The sequence below is a fragment of the Mustela putorius genome, unplaced genomic scaffold, assembly GCF_011764305.1.
Source record: "Mustela putorius furo isolate JIRA1106 unplaced genomic scaffold, ASM1176430v1.1 tig00003913_pilon_pilon_pilon, whole genome shotgun sequence".
NCBI lineage: Eukaryota > Metazoa > Chordata > Mammalia > Carnivora > Mustelidae > Mustela > Mustela putorius.
In genome coordinates this window covers 11,497,196-11,513,696 of record NW_025422060.1, presented here as the reverse complement: position 1 = coordinate 11,513,696, position 16,501 = coordinate 11,497,196, and positions in this window count along the sequence as shown.

Sequence of the window (16,501 nt, the reverse complement as noted above, 5' to 3'; positions counted from 1 at the left end):
GAGCTAAAAAGGCATTGCAGTGGCAATTGGGGACAGAAGTTCTGACCTGGGCTGTGCATCTAATTGACTGAGAAGTTCTGCTGTGCCCACATTTATCTTTACATTTTCTTCCAAACATGGTTTACTCACCCTAACTATAGGTTCTTGAACCCCTTCTTCCAGGCTTTGTTCTTCCTTACAGGTACCCATGCCTCCCACTGGACTACCACATGCTTGCTCTACTTCTGTACTCAAGCATGGACAATTTCCAACCTAGAAACTACAGAACTGCTGCAGGTCACAGGTATAGTTTCACATTAATCAGTTTCGATCTTGAGATGCTATATAGTAAAGCCCAAAGGTCTTACAGAAAACACTAAGATACATTTTTTTTCCATTGTCAGGAAAGAGGCTGAATTTCCATTTGTTGTGCTTTTGATAAGTGGACTATTATTTTACTTAAGTCGTGTACAAAGTTTTGGGCTTCTTAGTCAACATTTTAATCAACTTCTAGGTTAGGATTTTCCCTATTTCTATATTGTCTCCATAGTATATATGGTTTCTTCACTAAAATATTGATGGGAATGGTATTCTCCCTTCTGATTACCTCGTAAGTTATTCCCTCCTATCTGTTCCTATATTTTCTCTCCCCATGCAATTGTTAGGGCAATTCTGAACTTTAATCTTTCAATTTATACTGAGTTTATAAATGAGCAAGGTACATAAAAATGAGAAAAGACCATATATAGTCTTATGAATGGAACTATATATATAACATATAGAACTCAATATGTTCTAGTATTAATGAGTTGGAATAGACTCAACCAGAAAATGTATGAGTTTTAACATTTTTCAGTTCTTCTTCAATTGAGTGAGACTGGACTCTGATAAATTTTCATCTTCGATAGAAGAGTTAGTATACCTTTCTTTGTCAAAAAGTTATGTTTAAATATAGAATTCTAGGGTACCTGGGTGGCTCAGTTGGTTAAGCATCTGCCTTCAGCTCAGGTCATGATCCCGGGATCCTGGGATGGAGCCCCACATTGGGAATGCCTGCTCAACAGGGAGTCTGCTTCTCTCTGTAACTGCCCACCCTTGATTGTGATCTCTCTCTCTCTCTCTCTCTCTTTCAAATAAATAAATAAAATCTTTTAAAATAATAAATAATAGAGAATTCTATTAAAGTACTCAACTGCTGGGTAGAATGGTGTGTCTCTGTTTTTGGAGTAACGAGATCTTAAAAATTAGTGTTTTAAATAAAAACTTGATTTATTTAAAATACATGAAGAACTACTGGTGGGAGTGTAAACCAGTAAGCCATTGGTCAATAGGCAGTCAGGTTGAAAACATGCACTGTCTATGGCCTATGAATTCTTATTTTAGCCATATCAAGGCATTCTTTCAAATATGCACTTTTGTAGCAGATAAACATACTTTTTACTAGCAAAAGGAAATATCATTAAAAACTAACAATGATTGAACCTTACTATTTATTCTAAGTAATTTATATCTATAATTTCATTTAATCTTATTGCAATTTCCCATCTTAAAAAAACCTCTTACATTAGTTAAAATAAGTTTGAGTTGACTGTCCTGAAAGTATATTTCCATTAACCTGCTCATTAGATTTTTTTGTTATTCTAAATATTTATGCTTGCACTGCTTTTTATTCTTGCACTATTTCTTAGAAGTCTTAGTTTATTGGATAAAATTCCTAAAATGGTGTGTATATAAGATGCCCTTCAACAGACAAATGGATAAAGAAGATACGGTCCATATATACAATGGAATATTACTCAGCCATCAGAAAGGATGAATACTCAACTTTTGCATTAACATGGATGGAACTGGAGGAGATTGTGCTAAGTGAAATAAGTCAAACAGAGAAAGACAATTATATGGTTTCACTTATTTGTGGAATGTAAGAATAGCATGGAGGACATTAGGAGAAGGAAGGGAAAAATGAAGAGGGGTAGGAATTGGAGGAGGAGACGGACCATGAGAGACTATGGACTCTGATAAACAAACTGAGGATTTTAGAGGGTGGTGGGGAAGGGATGAGTTAGCCCAGTGATGGGTATTAAGGAAAGCAACATACTGCATGGAGCACTGGGTGTTATACGCAAACAAGGAATCATAGAACACTACATCAAAAATTAAGGGTATACTGTATGGCGACTAACATAACACACACACACACAAAAAACATAAAGTGGTGTTTACTATAAAGGTGGGGAAGCCATTCTGACATTAGCATGAATAATCCCAATGTTTCAACTTTACAAGTGAGTTGTCTTAGGGTCCTTATTTATGTAAATAATTACAATACATAGGCATAAATTTGATAAAGATAGGTTGTAGTTACATGAGAAAAAGGTATACCATTTAGTCAATGGGTGAAAAATAAGATTAAGTAAATGGAGACACCTACCAAATTGGATCTATGCAAGTTCTCTTCAAATTAATATGCATTTTGCTTGCAAAAAATTATAGTGGTGATTTTATTTGTTAGATCTTGAAAAACCCTACCAAAGGGAAGAACATATGAACATATTTCTAAGTGTTGTAAAAGAAGACGGAAAGATGACTAGCTGAGCCAGATATTAAAGCTTGTTCTAAAGTTGTAGTAATTAAAAGTGTGACATTGATTCAGAGAGAATTCAATGTTCTTTTTTGCTGCATTCTAGCAAGTGATTCAGGCTTGTCCGTCATATCACATTTTTTCCTTGTCTCATTCTGCTTCCTTTTTATTCCTACCTGCTTCATAACCATTTCTTCCCTGCCCCTGTTCCTAATGATCTCATCAATGCATATTTCATCTCTTATTTAATAGTCATAGCTTTTTTTTCTTGAAGAAACACATCACATGCCGTTTTATTCTATTTCCTGTCGTAATTCAATCAAATGTACTTTTTTCTCTTTATCTCAGTGCAGTGTTCCAATTTTTTGATATTGCAGACTCTTTCCATGGATTCTACATTTTCTATTTTCTTACTTGGAGTGAAAGAATGTTAACAGAGTATATACAGTACTTCTACTCACAGATTTCTTTTTACTGTGAGAATCTTCCTGTAAGATCTTATGATTGATGGTTTATTGAAACAGATTTTTAGTAATAGCAACAAAAAACAGGAAGAGACCCAGAGCCGTGGGAACTCTGGGAAAGAAAACTTAGTTTCTGTAAGGTTTGATCTGTGTTTTACTAGAAATCCCCTTTTTATAGCCAATTTTCAGTTTAGCCTGCTTTTTGTGCCAGGTATAAAATGTAACTGTGTTCTACCAAGTGGATCCTATTGAAAACCCTTTGGAAGCACAGAGTTTTATTCTATGAATAATCTTTTACTTCGTATACATTAAAATTATCACTATGCAAACATCAGGGGCAAGGAAAATACCACTTATTGACTATTATTGACTCTCTAGCAGGCACTTTCTCATTAATCCACGTAGCAACCTATAAAACAAGTATTCTATTCCCATTTCACAGAAAGCAAAATGAGTTTTCAAGAAGATAAGAGAATAAGTCTCCAATAAACCTACCTAGATTAAATCTATGAAGTCAGAAAAAACAGCTTTCAATGAAAAGAATAAAATTCTACAAATTCCCCCTGGAAGTCATTTAACTTAACGTCTTAGGCAAGGCCTAAGGCCTTAGGCAAGGCCCATTGACAGGAGGTGTTTTATCTTCCAAGATACCCTATTAATCTGTGATCAGGTCAGAGCTCTGGTCTGGGAGCTCATGGGGCTCCACGTCCACAGACTTTGGAAATCACGTATAGACTCCCTCAAGTAACAACCTTGCAGTTATTAATTAGCACAATGATGTTACCTCTTTCTCCAGAAACTAGTTCACTAATAAAAAGAGTTTGTGTGTGGGTTGAAATCATGTAGGAAGAAGGGAAGGTGTAATGGTAAGTTACTGGCAGTTCCGATAGGTCACACTGGCCCCCTAGAGGCTAATCAAGTGAACACATTTTCTCCTTGGCAGAACCTCTTAAGACTGGGGAGGAGTAGCCTGAGAGAGTAACAGCTGGCTGCTCTGATTTCAGCAAATAGGCTTCTCAAAGCCTCTTCATCTATGATTACTGAACCTCCCCTTTTGTTTTAAATCAGTACATTCTGGGTATGTTGCTTTATCTTCAAAATTACTCCATTTTGGTTTGCATTTTAGTTTTTTCCTAAAAGCTACATTATTTCTCCATACCAGCCTACTTGGATATATTTCACTTCATTCCTTTACAGTCTGCAATGACTTCATCCAGTGATTCCTAAGACCAATTTGTATTTTTTTTTCAAATATTTTATTTATTTATTTGACAGAGAGAGAGAGATCACAAGTAGGCAGAGAGGCAGGCAGAGAGAGGGGGGAAGCAGGCTCCCCGCTGAGCAGAAAGCCTGATGCAGGGCTAGATCCCAGGACCATGAGATCATGACCTGAGCCGAAGGCAGAGGCTTAACCACCCAGGCACCCCACCAATTTGTATCTTTAATGAAAACTCTCACTTGCCAAGGGACGTTTCCTGTGTCTCAAATACTTTAACATTCCTAAGTTAGACAGAGAGCTCAGATCTCAAGCTCCCCAATTTCAAACATTTTAGAACAATCATGTTTAGTTTGTGCTTTTATGATTTATAAGAAAGCGGAGAGTTCCTTGAGGGTAGGTGTCAAGTTTGATAATTCTCTGTCCCAAAGCCAGAGCGAGGTCAGTTGTATACTCAGCACATCCTTGTTAAATGAAGAAGTACATTCTACTCAATTTTGTGTCTAAATTTTTGAATTGTGATTCAGGGGGGTTTGTTTTTACCCAAGAGGTCAATAAAATGTCTGCTCTCATAAACATTACTGAGATGATCTCTTGACAGGAGGAAGAGCTGCAAACCTGGAGTTGGATTATAGGAGAGGAGGAGATGAGAGTTAAACTGGGGAACTAGAGTAAGAAGGAAGAATTTACATGTTGGACGTTGGGGTAGCAAATGGACCCGAGTCACAAAGAGAATGGCAGAGAGGAACATGCAGGTGGTGGCATGCAGTGCTGTGTGTGTGTGTGTGTGTGTGTGTGTGTGTGTAGAGAGAGAGAGAATTAGTGTGGATGGGAGGATGTCAGTAGGGGTTATTGAAAAAGAAACAACGTCATAAGCCTAAATGAGATGAAAAACTCCTTGAGAAAGGGCACCTGGGTATCTCAATTGGTTAATCTTCTGCCTTCAGCTCAGGTCATCCCAGGGTCCTGAGAATGAGTCCCAGTGGGCTCAGTGGGGAGCCTGCTACTCCCTCTCCCACTGTTTCTCCCCCTCCCCCACTCATGCGTGTGTGTGTGTGTGTGTGTGTGTGTGTGCGCGCGCGCGCTCTCTCTCTCTCTCTCTCTCTCTCATACTCTCTTTTAAATAAATAAAATCTTAAAAAAAATAAAAACAAAACTCCTTGAGTAAACTAGTGGCACAAAAGGACAGAGAAGAGATGTGGCTGACCTGAAATAAAGAGCCAATGGGAGAGCCAATGAGATGCAACTCCCCAAATGGAATGCTTATAAACATAATGAAGATATGGAAAAGAAGATTGTTATAGGTGAAAGACAAAGTATGTAACAGAATGAGCCAATGTTCATTTAAGGGAATCTCAGAAATACACAGGACAAAAGAGGAACATAACAAAAGGAAAATTGGAAATGTAGCTGGAAGGACGAAATACAGAAATCCAATGACGATCGGTCAACGGACTGGAGAATAATGTCCTCATCAAAAAAATAGATGGAAATTTTCATTATTTATTTGCTTTGGAATGAAAGATCTGGTAAAAATGAAGGTCTCAGAAATGAGGACAGAATAGCTCTGTGAAACCAGGAAATATAAATATAAATAGTATGTGTGTGTGTGTGTGTGTGTGTGTATGCCACAAAAATAGGTGGAAATAGTTCTATTTTCCAATAACAAGAATAAAAATCAAAGTAACTTAGATCATTCTATATGTTTCAAGAAAATAGAAAATGGCAAAGTTGTGAAAAATGGGGCCTCTTTCCAGACATGGGTATCTTCTATAGAGCAGGGAAATCCTCCAAAGGGGCAGGGTCTTCGATGCATTTATTAGCACCTCGTATGCTTGGGGGAGTTCAAAACAATCCAACAATCCCAGGTGGGTTTCGTTTGTTTGACTTCTTTGTTTACGTGTAAATTACTGGAACCCAAGCGAAGTTATTTTTGGAGTTCAGTTGCCCATGTCTGCTACATAAATCTATAACTTCACCTCTCCAATGTCTCTGTTTTGTGTTTTTTCCCTTTTAGGTCTTTCTGCTTTTCTAGTAGAACCTCCTTAAGCTTCTTTGCCAATACGTGATGGTCTTCCCTGCTCTGAACATTTAATGGATAATCCTACTGCTAAATCTTTGCAAACACTACCCACAATCTAATTACCTAGAGCAGTTCCTTTGTCCCTCAATACCCTTCCCAGTGTAACTTGGATTCAAATTGTGTGCGTATGTGACAGTTCACCAAGAATCACTTTCTATTCCCAATATCTGCCTGTGATATTTGAGTTCTTGAGAAATTAGGGAAATTAATGGACCACTTATAAAATCATAGAACGTTGGAACCAGGAGGGAATTTTAGAGATCATCTAGTCCAACTTATTATGAGTCATTTGTTAGCAGCTCCAAGGGACTCATTCATGACAAGAAATATAAACAATTAAGGCCTCTTAAAAAACTCGAGAGTAAGAAAAATTACAGGATTCCCCCAAAGAAGGAAATGAAGCTAAGTGTGCTAATTTGGACAGATGCTTGAACAGCATCTCCAACACATGCAGGCACAAATGCAGGGCTATGTTGATTCAATACATAGATGAGACGTCAAATCAAACAGAGACATTTATTAAGCCTAGCATCATGATTAAGATATGCCCAAGGTGTCAAAGAACTGAGACGGGGTTCCAGAAATATGAGAACACAGTACCCCGCACATAGAGAAAAAACACAGTCCTCATGGGTAGCCAGTCATGCTTCTCTTTCTAAATCTGTAGCTTAGTAAACTTGGTGCTCATAAAGTTACCGGGGAACTATATCACTGAAGAGCTTTATAAGGAGACTTAAAGAACATTATCCACCCCCCCAACCCCCAGTTTATATGGAATATACTTGCTAATGTCCTGTACTGCTCTAGGGGAAGAACATGACTTCCTTAGTTCCCGCTGAGGTCATTAAAATGTATTCAAGCTAACAATTACATTCTCCCTACACAAACTTGACAATAGCCCAGAGCTTTGTATTGTATTCTATTTCGGATCAACAAGATTGGGGGTGTGGGAGGTCTGCCTCAGTCTTTCCTACAGGTTTGCTTCTGGGAAATGCTCTCAGGGTCTTAGCCTGGAATAAGTCCTCAGCTGATAAACCCCACATTATATTTTGCCTTCACCGTGGAACGTTTTCTGACCTCCACAGCGCAGACTGGGCAAGGCCGAGTCAAAGTCTCTTTCTTTGGGTTCTCATAGCTCTTTATAGAGGACCAGCAAGGCAGTGGTTCCTTGGGAGGTAGTGCTGCTTTCTATAGGGCCTTTTGGAAATCTCTGGGAAGTTTTTGTTGGATGATAGCAGGCACTGTTGGCATTTAGTGGGTGGGAGCTGGTTTCATACAAGAAAGACTATTCTGTGTCCAACATTTCTGCATAATTTTAACATATAGTGAATTTTCCAAGAGTTCAGCTGCCATGTAAATTGAGAGAAGATTGCACATTGTTTTATTTGAAATGTTACCAAGTCAGTGGCAGCTCTAATTGTGATATTTGGGCCATTAATACATGTCACCTCTCTCATTCTGCACTTATAATTTTTGCAGTCAAGGAGGACCTATGTAAAGGGACAAATATCTGCTTTATCATTTCTATGTTATGATGTTTATTTTATTTTGCATGCTTTATTTTACCATAACTTACATTCCTTTTTTCTTTCTTTATTTTGCAATCAGGAGATTGCACCGACTTTTTTGGACTTGTATAGACAAATACATATTGTCTGTGAATTTCCAGGACAATAAAGGAGATATTACAAGTAATTATTATAGAAAGAGAGCCTTGGGTCTGATATGGATGAGGTAGAAAGGGAGGAGCTTTGAGGTCATATCTGGGTTCTAGAATGGTCTCTGCCATTTACTAGTTTTTTGGAATTCCGGAGTGTTACTTCTTTATGTCACCTGTTCCTCATGGGCAAGATAGGGATGATAGCCATTGTGATTTATGTAGGTTCCTGGAACATAGCAGACACCCCGTGTCACTCTTTCCACTTCCTTCACTCAGTCAACAAATGTTTATGGATCACCTACTTTGGACAGGTATTAGTTGAGCTGCTTATACATATAAAGCAGCGAACAAATGGAACAGTCTCTGGCATAGTAGAGGTCACATTTAAATGATGGGACATCATGTAGTTTCACTGTTTCACATGAATTCTGTTGTTGTTACAACATTTTATTATGGTGAGTTGAAGGTATATAACAGCCTGTGTGCTCAATTACTTACCCTTAATCAGGAGTAACGTACTCACTTCTATAGCCTTGGCCACTAGTATAATCTCTATCATCAATATTTTTGCATTGGATTGGATTATCAGATATTTTCCATATTAAAAATTTAAACCTCAGAAATTCTAAGACTTAAAATTAAGTTTAAATAGTGTCAAACACAAGTGAAAAATGGATGTAGTGAGAATCAAGAACATTCTTTGCATGATTGCATAGTGTTTATTGGTGACCCAGGCTTCCTTTTGCTTCCTTCCACCTTTAAACTGGGTAAGACAACGCCAGGCTCTGGCTTTACTGTGGTGATGTCCTTTCAGTGAGGTGAGGAGTCCATAGAGCCCATGTGGGGTTTGGAGGCAGACGTTCACTCTCAGCCTACAGAGCCCCCTTCTGGTCCGTGTTATCTGCTTGGTCCGCCCCACGTTTGAGTCCAGGAACTCTGCAGGTGTTTTTCCCAGGTCTGATCTTTTGTCGGAATGTATGCCCTTAGGCTCAGAGGGTGGCCAAGAAATAGTACCTGGGGAGGATGTGAATGGAATGAATGTGACAACTGAGCAGGGGCCCTGACCTGCCTGTATGTGAGGTGTCTTTGGTGTCCCATAGAACGGGCAGCGGGAATTCAAGGGTGCAGATTATAGGTAGGTCCTATTCTCATGTGCAAAGCAGAGGAATCCCAGAACAAAATGGAAGCGTTGTCAAGGCAAATAGATAGAAATAACTTTTTTAATGGTTTGTTCCCATGGTTTATAATTTTCAAGTATTTCCACATGTTATATGGGCCTCCATTTTTCAGTTTGTCCTGAGTCCCACCAATATTAAAGATGGTTCTCCTTCTAGTTCTTCTTACTTAGAACACATACAGATGTGTATGTAGTGATTTTAAAGATGCTGCTTACAGTACTTCTCTGATCTTATTTATTCTAGTCAAAAGCAATTCAGAACAATTTTTTACCTATCTGTGAGAGTATTCTTTCTTTCTGTGTCATTAATCTACCTTTTATTTTCCATTAGGTTCTAAATAAATAGGATTCCAGATTTCAATAAAATTGTCATATCTCTTTTTCCTTTGTGTAGCATATTTCCCCCTGAGGATGAAAAAAATCTCCATAAATATAATCATAGCTCTTTCTTAGATTCCAGTGTAACAATATATTTTGGAGCTAAAGCCATCCTTAATGTTTTTGGGATTTTCTGTGGGAATTTCTTTGAGTAGAATCTTCATAAGAGTTTCTTTAAAAGAGACATATGTGCATTTTTTTTTCATATATCCTGGAATATTTTCCCAGTATTGCATATTATATGCGGACTACTTAACAAAGAAAAGTTCTAGTTGCTGGCATTTATGACTTTTACGTAGCTGTTACAAATAGTTTGATATATAATGGTATAATTTGTGATGATCTTTATGTATTTCCTAAAGATATTTTCCATAATACATATTTTAATAGAATAATTTTATTCCTTTTTACTTATATGGTAGATTCCCCTTTTGATATATGCTCATAGTTTAAAAATGTATATTTCAGCTTGTTCATTTTGTATGTTATGTATTGCATTATAGTATATTATTAATATCTTATGTTTGCAGTTATCATTAATGCTTTATAATTTTTCATTTTAAGAGGTTATTTAATTTTGTCTATTATAATTTTCTGTTCTAGTACTTTATATTACAGTATTAAAATAATTGTACCCAATTATCACTTTTAAAAGATTTTGAATGAAATTAATGTTGAAATCCTAGCCATTTAGCATTCTACACGTTGTTTCTTTCATATGAATTAGTATATTTATCTGACTCTTCTCTGGCTAATGCAATCAAAGCAATCCTTCAAAATACAACTTACATATTACCACTGTCTTAATTTTGACATTCATTCATTTATTTATTCAGTAATTCAACAGAATTTATTCAGTGGCCATTATGTTATATGAACAGTGTAAGTGCTGGTGATAAAAGAGTGAGTAAAAACAAACAACTAGTCTCTGCTCCCAGGGTGGAGTGATACTCCTCTCGTAATCACACTTGCCAATCTATAGCTTCCAGCTGAGAAAGGAACTTAGAGAAAAAGAAACAGGCTTCTGTGAGTAAGACAGGGAGCAAACATGACTCCGACCAGCCCTAGGTCTCACAGGTTAGTAACAGCAGATCAGATCCAACAGTCTGACGGTGACATTAACACCTCTCTGATAGATTGCTTACCAAGCAGTCGATGGATGCAAGCACATGTGCACAAGCTGATTGGGGTGGGATAGAGGGAAAGAGAGAGAGAATCTTAAGCAGGCTTCCCACCCAGTGTGGAGCACAATATGGGGCTCAGTCTCACAATCCTAACATCATGACCTGAGCTGAAATCAAGAGTTGGACGCTTAACAGCCAGCTACCCTACTGCCTAAGTTTTCTTTAAGAGATTTATCATTTCATGTTTTACATTAGGTCTTTAATCAATTTTGTGTATGAAGGTAGTTCAGTTTCATTCTTCTGCATGCAGCTGTCCACACTCAAGTGGGATTTATTCCAGGTGTGCAAGGGTGGTTCAATATACACAGATACACCATATTAACTTAATGAGGAATATGATTATCTCAATAAATCCAGGAAAAGCCATTCATGGAATTTAAGATTTATTCATGAGAAAAAACTCTCAACAATAAAAGAAATATATCTCAACATAATAAAGCCATATATGACAAACCCATAGCTAACACCATACTCAATGGGGAAGAAGTAAAAGCTTTCCTTCTAAGATCAAAACAAGACAAGGATGTCCTTTCTCACTACTTTTATTCCCCATGTATTGGAAATGCTGCAGATGACACGATACTATGTATAGAAAACTCTAAAGACTCCACCAAAAAACTATGGGAACTGACAAATGAATTCAGTGAAGTTGCAGGGTACAAAATCAGTATACAGAAATCTGTTGAATTTCTGTACACTAATAATAAAATAGCATAAAGTGAAAATAAGAAAACAATCCCATTTGCATTTGCATCAAAAGGAATAAAATACCTAAGAATAAATTTAACCAAGGAGATGAAAGACCAGTACTCTGAAAACCATAAGACATGGATGAAAGAAATTGATAACACAAATGGAGGTATTTTTGTGTTCCTGGGTTGGCAGAATTAATGTTAAAATGTCCATACTATCCAAAGTATTCTAAAGATTCAGTGAAATCCCTATAAAAATTCCAAAACCCTTTTTCACAGAACCACAACAAAAAAGTCCTAAAATTTGTATGGAACCACAAAATACTCTGAATAGTCAAATCATTCTTGAAGAAAACAGAACAAAGCTAGAGGTTTCACAATCCCAGATTTCAAACTATATTACAAAGCTTTAATAATCAAGAAGGTATGATTACTGGCAAAAAAAAAAAAAATAGACACATAGAAGAAAAGAACAGAATTAAGAGCCCAGAAACAAACCCACTTACATGGTAAATTAACCTATGACCAAGGAGACAAGAATATACAGTCTCTTCAATAAATGATGTTAGGAAAACTGTAGAACTGATTTTTGTACAGGCATACCTTGAAAGTATTGTGAGTTTTGTTTCGCATCACTGTAATAAAGCAAATCTCATGAAAAAACGGTCAAATAAATTTTTGTTTCACATTATATATAAAAGTTAGGTTTATACTATATCATAATGTATTATTTATGCTATGTAAACAAAAGCATAGGTCTAGAAAAATCTATGTACCTTAATTAAACAATATTGCTAAAAAATGCTAACCATCATCAAGCTTTCAGTGAGTCATGTTTTCTAAGTGGAGTCATGTTTTTTGATGTTGATGGATATTGATTGCTAAATATTGGGATGACTGTGGCAATTTCTTAAAAATAAGACAACACTGAAGTTTGCTACATCAATTGACTTCCTTTTACCAATAATTTCTCTGTAACATGTTATGCTGTTTGACAGCATTTTACCCATGGTAGAACTTCTTTCAACTAAGTTAATGTAATATTCTAAATCACTTGTCATTTCAACAGTCTTAACAGCATTTTCAACAGTAGATTCTGTCTCAAGATTTCACCCCATCACTTTCTTTGCTCATTCATTAGAAGTAACTCATCATCTGTTAAAGTTTTACCATGAGATTGCTGCAATTCAAACATAATAATAAAAAAGTCTGAAATATGGCAAGAATTACCAAAATGTGACAGAGACACGAAGTGAACAAATGCTGTTGAAAAAAATGGGGCCAATAGACTTGATTGATACAGGGTTGCCACAAAACTTCAGTTCGTGAAAAACATAAATCTGTGAAGAGCAATAACGTGAAGCTTAATAAAATCATATATGCCTGGATGTTAATTTCATATTCTCAACTTTCCCCAAATCACTTATTAACTCTCACAGTTTTTTGGTGGAGTGTTTTGGATTTTCTAAGTGTAAATCTGGTTATTTCCAGAGAAAATTGTACTTATGTTTTTTAAAAATTTTTTGAATTTATTTTCAGCATAACAGTATTCATTGTTTTTGCACCACACCCAGTGCTCCATGCAATCCGTGCCCTCTATAATACCCTCCACCTGGTACCCCAACCTCCCCCTCCCCCGCCCCTTCAAAACCCTCAGATTGTTTTTCAGAGTCCATAGTCTCTCATGGTACTTACTTTCTGATTTGGATGACTTTTATTTCGCCTGCCTCCCTCCCTTTCTTCTATCCTTCCTTCTTTCTCTTGTGCAGGGTCCTCTAGCACTGGGGAAAGATCAGGAACTCATTCCCATCTCACTTCCCCACGTGGGAGAAATTAGTCTGAAGAAGTCTCTCTTGGCCCTGAGCTGAGCTGCCTTGGGCACCTGGTGAGGCAGATAAAGTCAAACTGTAATTCTTACTCTCTTCAATGTGTCTATTCTCAGACTTTTTGCTCTAACAGGGTTCTGGGGCTTTGCCACTGGACTCCCAGGACCCCACCAAGGTACTTTGATCTGTGGGGGCTGTTGTCAAAATTGACGATTCTGTGGGGAATGACCACTGAAAATCCCTATTGCACCATCTTGATGATGCCACTCCTAAGAACTTAGTTTTCTAAATTAGCATGTATCTAACTGGATCTGCCAGGGTGTGCTGTTTTCTCATGGAACGTAGGTAAACTCTTCCCCCCTTGTAATCTGAGGTCTTTATATTAATCAGATTTGAGACTGATACAGAGGGTGTTGTATGGTTATCCATATGTAGGTCATATCACCTTATCTAGATGGTACATTCCTAACCATAGGGAAGTGAGAGGAAAATCATGAATGAGGGGAAATTTGTGCTAAGGTGAAAACAGGTACATATTGGAGCCAAATTCAACAAATATCTGAACTCTGTCTTAAGGTGCAGGTGAGGGGATATTTACCTCATGCATGGTGAGGCAGACAGGAAAGGTTATCATTCTGTGTGTTTCTAAATGTCCCCAAGGATCCTATGTATCATGTTTTCTTTTTTTTTTACTCCCATTTTCTTACAATTTCTTATAGCTAGGCTTTCCTGCAAGAAACCAGAAATCCCATTAATGTCATTTCATGGATTCACTTGACTGGCCATGGTTCTCATAAGATTTAATATGGGAATATGGCACTGTGGGAACTGCTATACTATACCATATGTTATACCCATATGCACCTGCTCCAATATTTCTCTGGTCTTTATTTTTGCTCTTCTGGGCAGAAGATTACTGGACTAAATTCCACCCCTTCCTTTTTCTTCCTTTCTCTGGTAGGTTGTCAAAGCTCAAGTAGATTGCCTTGCTGTTCTGTGAATTTTCTAATACTCTTCTATGTGTGCAAGTTCTTTCTCTCCCATTAGGTCATAAGTTTATCCATGACAATTTCAGTGCAATGCTGAAGGCAGGGACTCAACAATTCATTGCCACTTAGGAGAACTTATTTTTTCATTCAACAAGTATTTATTATGTGACTACTATGTGTTAGACATTCTTATTACTGCTTGTAACATATCTATGAAGAAAGTGAACAAAGACTCCTGCCTTTGTAAAGTTTCTTTTCTAGTAGTGGAGCCAAATAATAAACATTGGACATAACAACAATAATGATTTATTTGCATATAAAACATTAAACCAGTGACTTATATTCTGATAATTCTTTCTTTTGTTGAGAAGTACCATATAAATGCAAGTTATTTTTAGCTAAGAGTCCAGACTTTGATTTCTAGAGCTAGTAGACCATTATGTAAGCTCTGTTCCTAGATGTAATATCAGTACAGTACATACAAGAAAACCGTTGTAATGACTATTGGAATTGATGCAAAAATGAAAGGAAGACAAGAAAAGATGAAAATCTGCATATGCAAAGAGGCAATATGAAAATTACAGGTACATATTGGAGCCAAATTCAACAAATATCTGAACTCTGTCTTAAGGTGCAGGTGAGGGCATGTTTACCTCAATCTACACAGGGTCGTTTCCAACGTCTTTAAAGTTGCCTGGGAACCTAAATTCTGGAAGTGGATTAAATTTCTTTTTGTTTCCTTTTCTCTGATCTTTCTTTGAAAAAGAAGCAGAAAGGAAAGGAAAGGGGGAAAAAGGCGTGGAGGAAAAGAAGGCAAAAGAGGAAGAGAAAATAATCTTGCCACCTTGGGCTTATTGTCATTCACCAGCCTCCATGGACCCTCCTTCATCTAAGACTGGCAGTTGGTTTAATCTTCTTCATCCAAGATCCACCACCACGCGGCAGGACTCTGAAATGTGGATAATCCTTCCAACACCCTGGTCATGTCATTATCATTTCCAAGGGCCCTCATTTTTATGCGGCTGCTTATTCCTATAGTCACACTATGTCCTCTGTCATTGGAAACCAATCCACCTCTATAGTCACCAATTCAAATATTTTACTTTGGGACATCAGTCCCCCTTTCTTCCAGCCTGCTTGTTAGGCTACTTCTACTATGATTGTTCTTGACAGTCTCATATTATTATTTTCTTTCCTCTCTTCTTTACCAAAGAGATTCCTTGATCTGGCTTTTGACAACAATCTTGTGAATAAGCCTCTTGATTTCCTTTTTGTACTACTTATCTTATAAGTCTTACTACTTTTCCTTCATCTGTCCATGACCGGCTGAGCCTTGCTGAAGAAGGTTGCAACAAACGGCAGGTAAGTACAATTAATATTCATGATTTTTAAAGCATGTCTCACATGCTGGTTAATATTCTTGTTACATTTATTTAGTCAACTTGCTCCCTGGATCCACGACACTCATTTCAAACCTTCTACCTATCCTCAACCTCAGCCTCACTCTTTGGATGTGCCACTATGCTAACTCATAAACACAGCTGCCTCTCATTTTTATCAGTTGGCTTCATCTCTCCCTCAGGAAGAATTGAAATAATCATTTTTAAAAATCATCTAATTTCTTACGGTTAATCATACGCACCATTGACATGTGCCCTCTTCTTCTTCTTCTTCTTTTTTTTTTTCTTCTTTACTCCAGTTGCTTTAGAAGGGGTGTCCTTCCTCCTTTCCAAAACGTGTTTGTCCACCTCTCTTTTGGCTTCTAATCACGATCATGTGAACGCTATGTACTCCCCATCTGCCTGCTCTTGCTAAAAGTACTTTACTCATGATACTCTCAACAGTCCTAGGAATTGATCCCATAATTGCTCCCACGCTTTGGATGAGGACTCTAAGGCACAGAGTGATTGTATAACTTGTCCAAAGTAACCCAGGTAGTAACTCGTAGAGGCCGGTTTTAATTCCTGGCATCCTGGTAACAACAGCACTATGCTGCCTTTTAGAAAAGTGACAGTACGACTATCCTTTCTATGCCTCACTTAATCAACGGTTCCCTCTTGTCAGAGTCATTCCCATCAACAACAAACATGCCCACATCTCTTCCATTGCTCTTATAGACCTCTCGTTTCATCTAACACCCTCTGTTTCTTTTTAACAGCCAAATTTCGTGAATGAACACTTTTTGTAGTTGTTGCATTCAATTTTTCACCTTCCACTCAGTAATCCTACTCACTCCAATCTGGATCCCACACCCTCACCAATTTAGCGATCG